This window comes from Gavialis gangeticus, unplaced genomic scaffold (genome assembly GCF_001723915.1).
Source record: "Gavialis gangeticus isolate Ggan-Ray unplaced genomic scaffold, GavGan_comp1, whole genome shotgun sequence".
NCBI classification, from domain to species: domain Eukaryota; kingdom Metazoa; phylum Chordata; order Crocodylia; family Gavialidae; genus Gavialis; species Gavialis gangeticus.
The window spans coordinates 139894265-139902987 of NW_017729024.1; the positions used below are offsets into that span (position 1 = coordinate 139894265).

Genomic DNA, 8723 nt, shown 5'->3' on the forward strand with positions numbered 1-8723 from the left:
CTACAGGTCCCCCCTGCTGTTTCTTCCCCTCCAGCCATGCAAAGTGTGTGCAACCAAGGACAGCAGGGCCTGGGTGTGAATTGGGCTGTGCCCAAGCAGGCTCTGCCACCCACCCAGGGACAAGGCCCGGGCTTTGTCCTCAGGGCAGACCCCGCTGTACGCATCCCCCAGGGCCCGCAGTGCTCGGGCTAGGCAGGGCAATGGGACAAGGCAACTCTCCCACCTGCCCAGGGGCTCCTTCCGGCCCCACTGGGCTGTTCCCAGCTCTAAGCAGTGCTCTCTGGGCCCACTGAGATCCCCTCAAATTCGCCGTAGTCCCCCCACAACCCACCTCCCAGCGCCACCATCATCCATCCCAAGCGCAGCCCAGCTTGCCCTGCCCCGTGCACAGATCTGGGGGCACACGCCCCCCACACAGCCCTCTGGGTTGCACATAACAGCAGGAGTCACTGTGCCCCCTACCCCAGCTGGACAGCCCCTGCCCCACTCCCTCCCCCCACAACAAATTTACCAGCCAGACCCAGCTGCTCTCCACATGGCCAGGCTGTGCTCCTGGCCGCTCGTGTACTGTGCTGCAGATGCAGGCATGCACGTGGAGTTCTACATACCCCCTAGGACCCTTTTAAGTACCCCATGGGGTATGTGTACCCCCGGCTGACAATCACTGCTCTAGCCAGGTACCTGAGTAGTTTCTAAGCACCACCATAAACACTAATGCATTCTAGCCAAACTCCTACCACTAGCTTGGCCAAAATCCAAAAACTCCAGAGAAGCAGAGGTATTTTGGTGATATCTTTTATTGGTCAACTGTACAGTTTGGAGAGATGTTAGCAAGATTTTGAGCACAAAGTGCCCTTCCTCAGACAGTATTTTCTGGTTCACCACACTACAACATTGTACCCCTACTGCAAGGCAAGATGGGGGGGGAAAAAAACCCTGCAAAAGTTAAATAAACAAATTTCTTCCTTGCCTGAGAAGTCCTGAAGCATGCAAATAAGAGCCACTTGCATATGGAAATTAAGTTTCCTTTCAACTCTCCATGGAGACACCAAATACTTGAAGCTACATCATAAGACATGCTGATAATTTCTGAGAACACAGCTATCCTTTCACAGTGTGCATTCCACACTTATTTTGAGCCCCATTCTGAAAGTTATTCAGGTCTCTTTCTGCTCTACCTGTATAAGATGATTTTTAAAACCCTATTCTTTTACCATTAGATTTTTTTTTTCTAATTTCCAGTCTAAATTTGTTTGTAACCAGTTAATGTACGTGTAGCCATATCATCTTGTGTCATAGAGAAGTAGGGATGGAAGAAACCTCCATGGGTCATGTACTCCAACCCCCTGCCTGAGGCAGAGTCATCCCTATTCAAATCATCCTATTCAAAATCTTGTCTAACCTATTAGACAAACTACACAGTCAACCTTGAAACAACACAAAACATAACACTCAAACCTGTCACGGGTAAAACACGAGGAACACAATGGCCAAAATCTTGCTTCTGTAAAGGCTATTAGTTCAAAAGAACCCAGGAAGGCCACCCTCACTCCTCCACTAAAGAAAAAGGCAAAGCCCCCTACAATCTGTACCACTCTGATCATTCCCTCCTGACTCCAAATATGGGGACTGGTCTGAGCCTAAGAGGAGGGACAAGACCCTCTAGCTAGGAACCTCTGGCACACCTCAGCCAAAATCCCCAGACTTAACTGCAGCCAATACTCAATGCTTCTGAGGAAGGCTTAAAAAAACCCTGACACATGTAGCAGCTGGGGGGTGAGGCTTAATTCCCTCCCAGCCCCATGCAGCAACCAGCAAAGCTCAGAAGCATGGGAAATACCCATAGTAGAACACAGGCATATCTATACCTCCATCATCCCTGACCAATGCTTATCCAACCTCTTCTTGAATACCTCCAGTAATGAAGAGTCCACAACCTCCCTAAGCAGTCTGTTTCATTACCTCACTGTTCTAACAGTGAACAAGTTTTTCCCTCATATCCAATTTATATCTACTCTGCTGCAACTTCAAGTCACTGGTTTGTGTCCAATTTTCTATAGCAAGACAGCAAAGGTGTTTTTCCTCTTCTTTACAGCAGCCATCCTTCAAGTATTTGAAGACTTCTATCATGTCCCCAATTAAGCATCTTTTCTGCAAGCTGAACATACTTATCTCCTTCAGCCTCTTCTCATATGACTTGCCTTCCATACCTTTATCTTTGCTGCCTGCCTCTGGACACTTTCTAACTTAGAATATGGAACCCAAAACTGTACACAGTACTCTAGACCACTGGTCTCCAAAGTGGGGTGCGTGCACTCCAGGGGGTGTGCAAGACAATCCATTGGGGTGTGGGAAGAAAATATTAGAACTTCTATTTATATTTATATAAATATACATATATTGGGGTGCGTGCTCAAAAATTTTTTACTGATAGGGGTGCACAAATATAAATATACATATATTGGGGGTGCGTGCTCAAAAATTTTTTACTGATAAGGGTGAGCGATCAAAAAAGTTTGGAGACCACTGCTCTAGACGAGGCCTAACCAGTGCCAAGTAGAGAGGCACTATCACCCATCATCTCCCGTGTTTGCATCTACATGCATTAACCTTTCATGCAGCTGTATTACACTACAGGTTCATATTGAGGCTGTGATCTACCAAAACTCCCAAACCCTTCTCTTTAGTGCTGTCATCCAGCCAGATGTCACATATTTTGTATTTATGTTTTGGATGATCTTTCCCAAGATGTAGCTCCTTGCTTTGTCAGCACTGAATGGAATCCCATTAGCTTCAGCACAACTTTCCAATCTGTTAAGATCTTTCTAAATGGTATTCCCATCTTGCAATGTGTTTACAATACTTCCCAGTTTTGTCTCATCTGCAAACTTGTTCAAGAAGCTCTCAGTACCAGCATCCAAACAATTAATAACACATTGAACAGCACCTGGCCCAGAACATACCCCTGTGGGATTCCACTCAAAACCTCCTGGCTTTCTGACATGGATCCATTTGCCTGCAGCTATTGAACCAGCTGTCTACCTACCTTATGGTAGTTTTGTCCAGCCCACATTTGTTTATGAGAAGGTCATGCAGGACCCTATCAAAAGCCTTGCTGAAGTCCAGATACACTATACCCACTGCATTCCCTTCATCTGCCCAAGTAGTTATTTTGTTAAAAAATACAATAAAGGTTTTTTTTTACATGATTTATTTTACATAAATCCACGCTGGCTGCTCATGATACTTGTAAATGGCCTTCCTTAGAATACGCTCTAGTAATTTCCTGGGTACTGAGGAGAAGCTAACCAGTCTGTAACTCCCTGGGTCCTCCTTTTTGCCTTTTTTAAACAGGGGTACCTCAGGATGAAGTTCATCAGGCCCTGCTGACTTGATTTAATTCAGACCCATCAGAAGTCAGCTGATTCTCTCATTGTTATCTCCTCCCTCAGCTGGTTTCCTTCCTTGTCCAAATAATCCTTATTAAGTATCTGACTGCTGCTTTATTTTTTTTTGTGAAGACTGAGGCAAAGTAGCTATTGAGTAGCTCCAGCTTCTTTGCAACTTTTGTTTAGTTTCACCTGGTTAGTTAAGAGTGGACCCATACTTTCCTTGGTCTTTCTTTTCTGGCTAACATTTACAGAAACTCTTCTTGTCATCTTTCATTTCCCTCAACAGGTACAGCTAATTCTTTATCTTTGCCTTCCTGATTTTGTCCCTGCAGGTTCTTGCTATTTCCTGGTATGCTTCCTTGGTGACCTACTCATTTTTCTATTTCCTGTAAGCTTTCCTTTTGTATTAGAGGCATCCTAGAAGCTCACTACGCAGCCACATTGGTTTTTTGCCATTTTTCTTGTGCTTCTGTATGTTAGAATAGTTTCTTGTTGGGCCTCCAATACTGTACCATCTAGGTGCTTCCAGCCTTCCTGGGTGCCTTTATCCTTCAATCTTCCTTCCCATGACACCATGTCTATTAACTCCTCAAGTCAGGAGAAATATGTTTTTTTGAAATCTAGCATCCTAATTATGCTGAATTCATGCTTTCCCTATCTAAGGATCAGGAATTCTATCCTATTATGATTCAGGGGTGCAGGTGGTAGCCCTGTTGGTGTAAGGATATAGGTAGACAAGTTTTTTTTGAGTAAATTTGATAACTTTTATTAGACCAACTCAAATAATTGGAAAAAATTATTTGTTGCAAGCTTCATATCATGATAATTTCAATCAAGGTGCCCATCACCTTCATCAGTTCTTCCCTATTGGTCAGGACACGATGAATGCCCTAATTCAGTAGTGACCGGACTTTTTGCCTGATGGGATGGACTGCCTGACTGGGCTGGTGCTCTTGATCCAGCATGGACACAAAGAGCACTATCCGGCCATGCGTAATTGAAGTTGTTGGCAAATACAGGACCACGTTGTAACAGTTGTGGTCCCATGCAGGGAGGAGGCTGGCTTGCTTAAGTGGCAATAGGCACCCAGACCATAAACATGCTAAATAACCTAAGAGGGGAAAATGCATGAAAAATGTGAGGGGGGCCAAAGACGTGAAAGACATGCCATTGTTAAGGCAACCAAGGAGGAAAAGGAGATGCGGATCACCCATAAAAGTACAAGCAGAAACAAGAACTTTAGAAACACCACCCCCACCCTGAAGTACTGAACCCCGGAAAACTTCTAAACAACAGGGAAACACTCTGTCCTTGGGACTACGTAATACCTATGCAAAGGTTTCTGTTGTATCTTAACTTAGGCAGTTTTCTGTTGTTTCTGTCTTTTGTTGCATCTTGATTTAAGCTGAGTTTTCTGTTGTTTCTTTGTTTTATGCTTAAAACTGAATTGCTGTACTCAAACTCTCTTTTCAAAGAATGGACTATTCTTGTTCAAGCCATTTTCATGACTTCAGTGTCACCACCTGAGTTTTTAACACTAAGGTTAGGTAACAGTTTCCCATCAGTACCATCCCATACTTTTGGATAGATTTGTCACCTTCTTGAAAAGTGCCTCAACTCCTCTTCCTGATTTGGTGGCCTATAAAATAATCCTTATCTTTATATTGGTGCTGCATCTTTTACTCTTCATCTTTACCTGAATGCATCCTGCTCTATGTCCTTCTTCCTGAACCAGGGAAAAAATGTTTGTGACATACAAGGCAACACCACCAGCTTTTCTCTAAACTCTGTCCTTCTGAAACAAAGGGTAATCCTTAATGTTGATGTTCCAGTCATAAGAGCTGTCCCACCAGGTCTCTGTGATACCAGTCAGGTCATAGGTTTTTTCACAGGCTGCAGTACCCAGCTTATTTTGTTTATTCCCCATATGTCTTGCATTTATATATATACATTGGACATAGTTTGCATTTCAACCTACTCAACTCCCTTTTGCACTGCTTGTTGCTGTCCTGTGACTCTCTGGCCCTTTTCTAGAGTTGAGTTGCTTTGTTCAGTCCCTTTCCCTCTGGACTGTCTGCACTGTTGCTGGAACCCAATTTAAAGCCCAAAGGGCAGACAGACCACAGAATCATAGGGCTGCAAGGGACCCCAAAGGATCATTGGGTCCAGCCCCCTGCATGAGCAGGAAAGACATCTGGGGTCAGACAACCCCAGCCAGGTGACCGTCCAGTCTTCTCTTGAAGACCTCTAGGGTAGATGATTACACCACCTCTGGGCAGGGGGGGCTTGTCTCATAGTCTGGACATCCTAGTTGTAAAGAAGTTATTCCTAATGTTCAGCCTGAAACTATCCCTCAGCCTCTTCTCATATGGCTTGCCATGCAAGTCCCTGATCATGCAGATGGCCATTCTCTTGACCCTCTCAAGCTTTAGCATGTCCTTGTTGAAGTGTGGCGCCCAGAACTGGATGCAATACTCCAGCTGCGGCCACACCACTGTTGAGTAAAGTGGGAGAATTACTTCTTTGGATTTACTGGAGATGCATCAATTGATGCATGCAAGAGTTTTATTGGCCCTAGTAGCTACTGCGTCACATTGCTGGCTCATATTCATGCTGGGGTCTATTGTTACCCCCAGATCCCTTTCATTTGTAGTGCTAGTCAGGTTAGTGATGCCCAGCCTATAGGTGTGCTGGGGGTTCTTCCTTCCCAGATGCAGCACTTTGCATTTCTCGATGTTGAACCTCATCTGGTTCTGTTCTGCCCAACATGCCAGCCTGTCTAGGTCTGTTTGTACCTGCAGCCTATCCGCGGGTGTGTCCGCACAACCCCTTATCTTGGTGTTGTCCGCGAACTTGGCCAATGGGCTTTTCACCCCCTCATCCAGGCCATTGATGAAGATATTGAATAGCACTGGGCCAAGTGCTGAACCCTGGGGTACGCCGCTGCCCACATCTTACCAGGATGACACCGATCCATTCATTTGGACTCTTTGTCCTACTCCGCAACCAGTTTTGCACCCACTTGATGGTCCCACAGTTGAGCCCAATATCTTCCAGTTTTCTGATCAGTACCTCGTGGGATACCAAGTCAAAGGCTTTCTGGAAGTCGAGGTATATGATATCAACCACTATTCTCTCATCCAGGTGATGAGTCACCTGATCATAGAAAGAAATGAAGTTGGTCAGACAAGACCTGCCTGTGATGAAGCCATGCTGGCTGTCATTCAGTATCAGAAATCCCATCTCTTGAAAGCAGTCCTCCCCAGAACATCTGTCCATTATCAAAGGCTTCACATCAGCATCACCATTTCAACCATGTGTTTACTTCTAATATACAATGATCCCTGCCCTGGCTCCTGCCTTCCCCAGGAAGGGTCAATGAGAACACCACTTGTGCTCCAAACTCTTTAACCCTCCAGCCAAGAGCCTCATGGTCACCTCTGATGTTCCTGGAGGTAAGCAAGAAACGGTACTGATCTGAAGGATGGATGAGCTCCAGCCAGACAGCATCACCTCCTGGGACCCTAAATCCAGATGACAAAATTGGTGCCCTTGTCCCCTGCAGAAGGAAGTCACCAACCACTACCACTCTTCTCTTACTCCTTGGTGCAGTGGTCCTACAGGTTGTATCACTGGGGCCCTGCACTTTCTGCTCTTTAGACTGCAAAATCCTTTGCATTATAGCTGCAAATGTCCTCTCCTCTGCCTTTCCTTCAGCTGTTCCACCAGAATGCTTGAAAGCAGTTGCTGATGTCAGTCTGTTCCTCCTGAATTCTATGGAACCTTCCCTTCTTTGAGTAGCCACATGCTGCCACTTCTTATTTTCCTTTGGCCTCTCCAATACTAACCTCTCCTATTGTGTCAATACTGTCCTCAAAATTGGAATAGCTCTCTGATATTCACCCTGTGAATGTATTTATAAAATGTACTTGGATCGCCTCTCAACCTTCATTCTATTAAGTTAAAACAAACCAAGCTTTTTTAATTTGCTAAAAATAGGTTTACTATTCCTTAATTATCCTAGTTGATCTTCTCTGTGCCTGTTCCTGTTTTTTTTTTTTTTTAAACACAAATGATAAAACCTATATTCTAAACAAGGTTTTACTACTTACTGCCTTGTGTAGTGGTAGTGATACTTCAGTCTCCAACTAAAAACATCTTCATCCTAAAGCATACTAGCCTTTTACATGGCCACATCACACTGCTAGGTCATGGTCATATTACAACTGATCAAACCTTCCCTTTCCTGTGCCTGTAGCCTATAAGCCCAGTCCTATAAACAAAAGTTTAGTTCCTAACGCTTGCTTCTGCACATCACAGAATTATACTTCATACCATTTCCACTGCTTCACTCCACAAAGTTATCTAATTCTTCTAGTATACTGTAATCCTTTCCTCCTCAAAATTATCAGTACCTCTCCAGTTGTTACAGAAAAATCCCTGTTATCAGGCACGAGTGGGGAATGTGGGGTGCTGCGTATCTAAAAATGCCAGTTACCTGAGGCTGCCGGTTTAGCCGGCAGGGCCATGGGTGTGTGTTGGCAGGGGGGGAGGGAGGGAGTGGTGGTCAGAAGTATTGGCAGCTGCACGTGGAGCGGCTAGAGCACAGGGTGGTGGTGGCCACATGTGAGCTCCCCTCCTTCACCCCCGCACCTGGCTGGCTGGCTCGAAATTCCAGTTAATAGAGTGTTCCAGTTACTCAAATGCTGGATAACAGGGATTTTACTGTATCTATATATTTCATATGCACATTTTTATTTTTCACCCCAAGGTCATTAATGAAAGCATCAAACATGGTGAGTTCCAAGATCACTGTCAGAGGACCATCACTAGTAGCTGGTCTCCAACCTGAAAACGCCCCTTTAACATAACTCACTGTAGTCTCCTTTTTAATCTCTCCTTACCTGCCTTATGTTTAGGGTATTAACCCTCATCTTCTCTAATTTATTTAATAATTTCCCATAAAGCTCAGTGTTAAGCCCTTTGCTTAAATCTGACTAGACTAGATTCACTGCATTGTCCCAACCTAAGAAATCAGGTATCCTATCACAAAAGGACATTAGATTGGTCTGCCATGATCTTTCTGAGAAAATAAATCATGATGTGTTTTGGCCCGTTTTCTGTTTATATCCATATATTTGGTGATTGTTTTTTAAAACATATATTCTAAAACCTTTCACATAAACACTCAAGTGAAACATACAGGTCTGTAAGCGCTCTGCTTGCTATTCCCCAAGCACAAGAGAATCTCAGCATTGATAGATTCTTTGAAGATCCATGGTACAGAGTTGCTATTTCATAGTTTCATAGTTTCTAGGGTTGGAAGGGACC

General features: G+C 44.5%; 1 long non-coding RNA gene across 1 annotated transcript in view; it reads right to left on the bottom strand.

The window, feature by feature from the left end:
* Nucleotides 1–542: 542 nt before the first annotated feature.
* The window catches only part of LOC109297790, an 18615-nt gene continuing 10434 nt past the window's right edge, over nt 543–8723 (bottom strand). The window contains exons 3-4 of the long non-coding RNA XR_002097416.1: nt 8046–8049; nt 543–669 (exon numbers count right to left, since the gene is read on the bottom strand). This is a non-coding gene — a long non-coding RNA (uncharacterized LOC109297790). The remainder of the gene's footprint in view (nt 670–8045; nt 8050–8723) is intronic.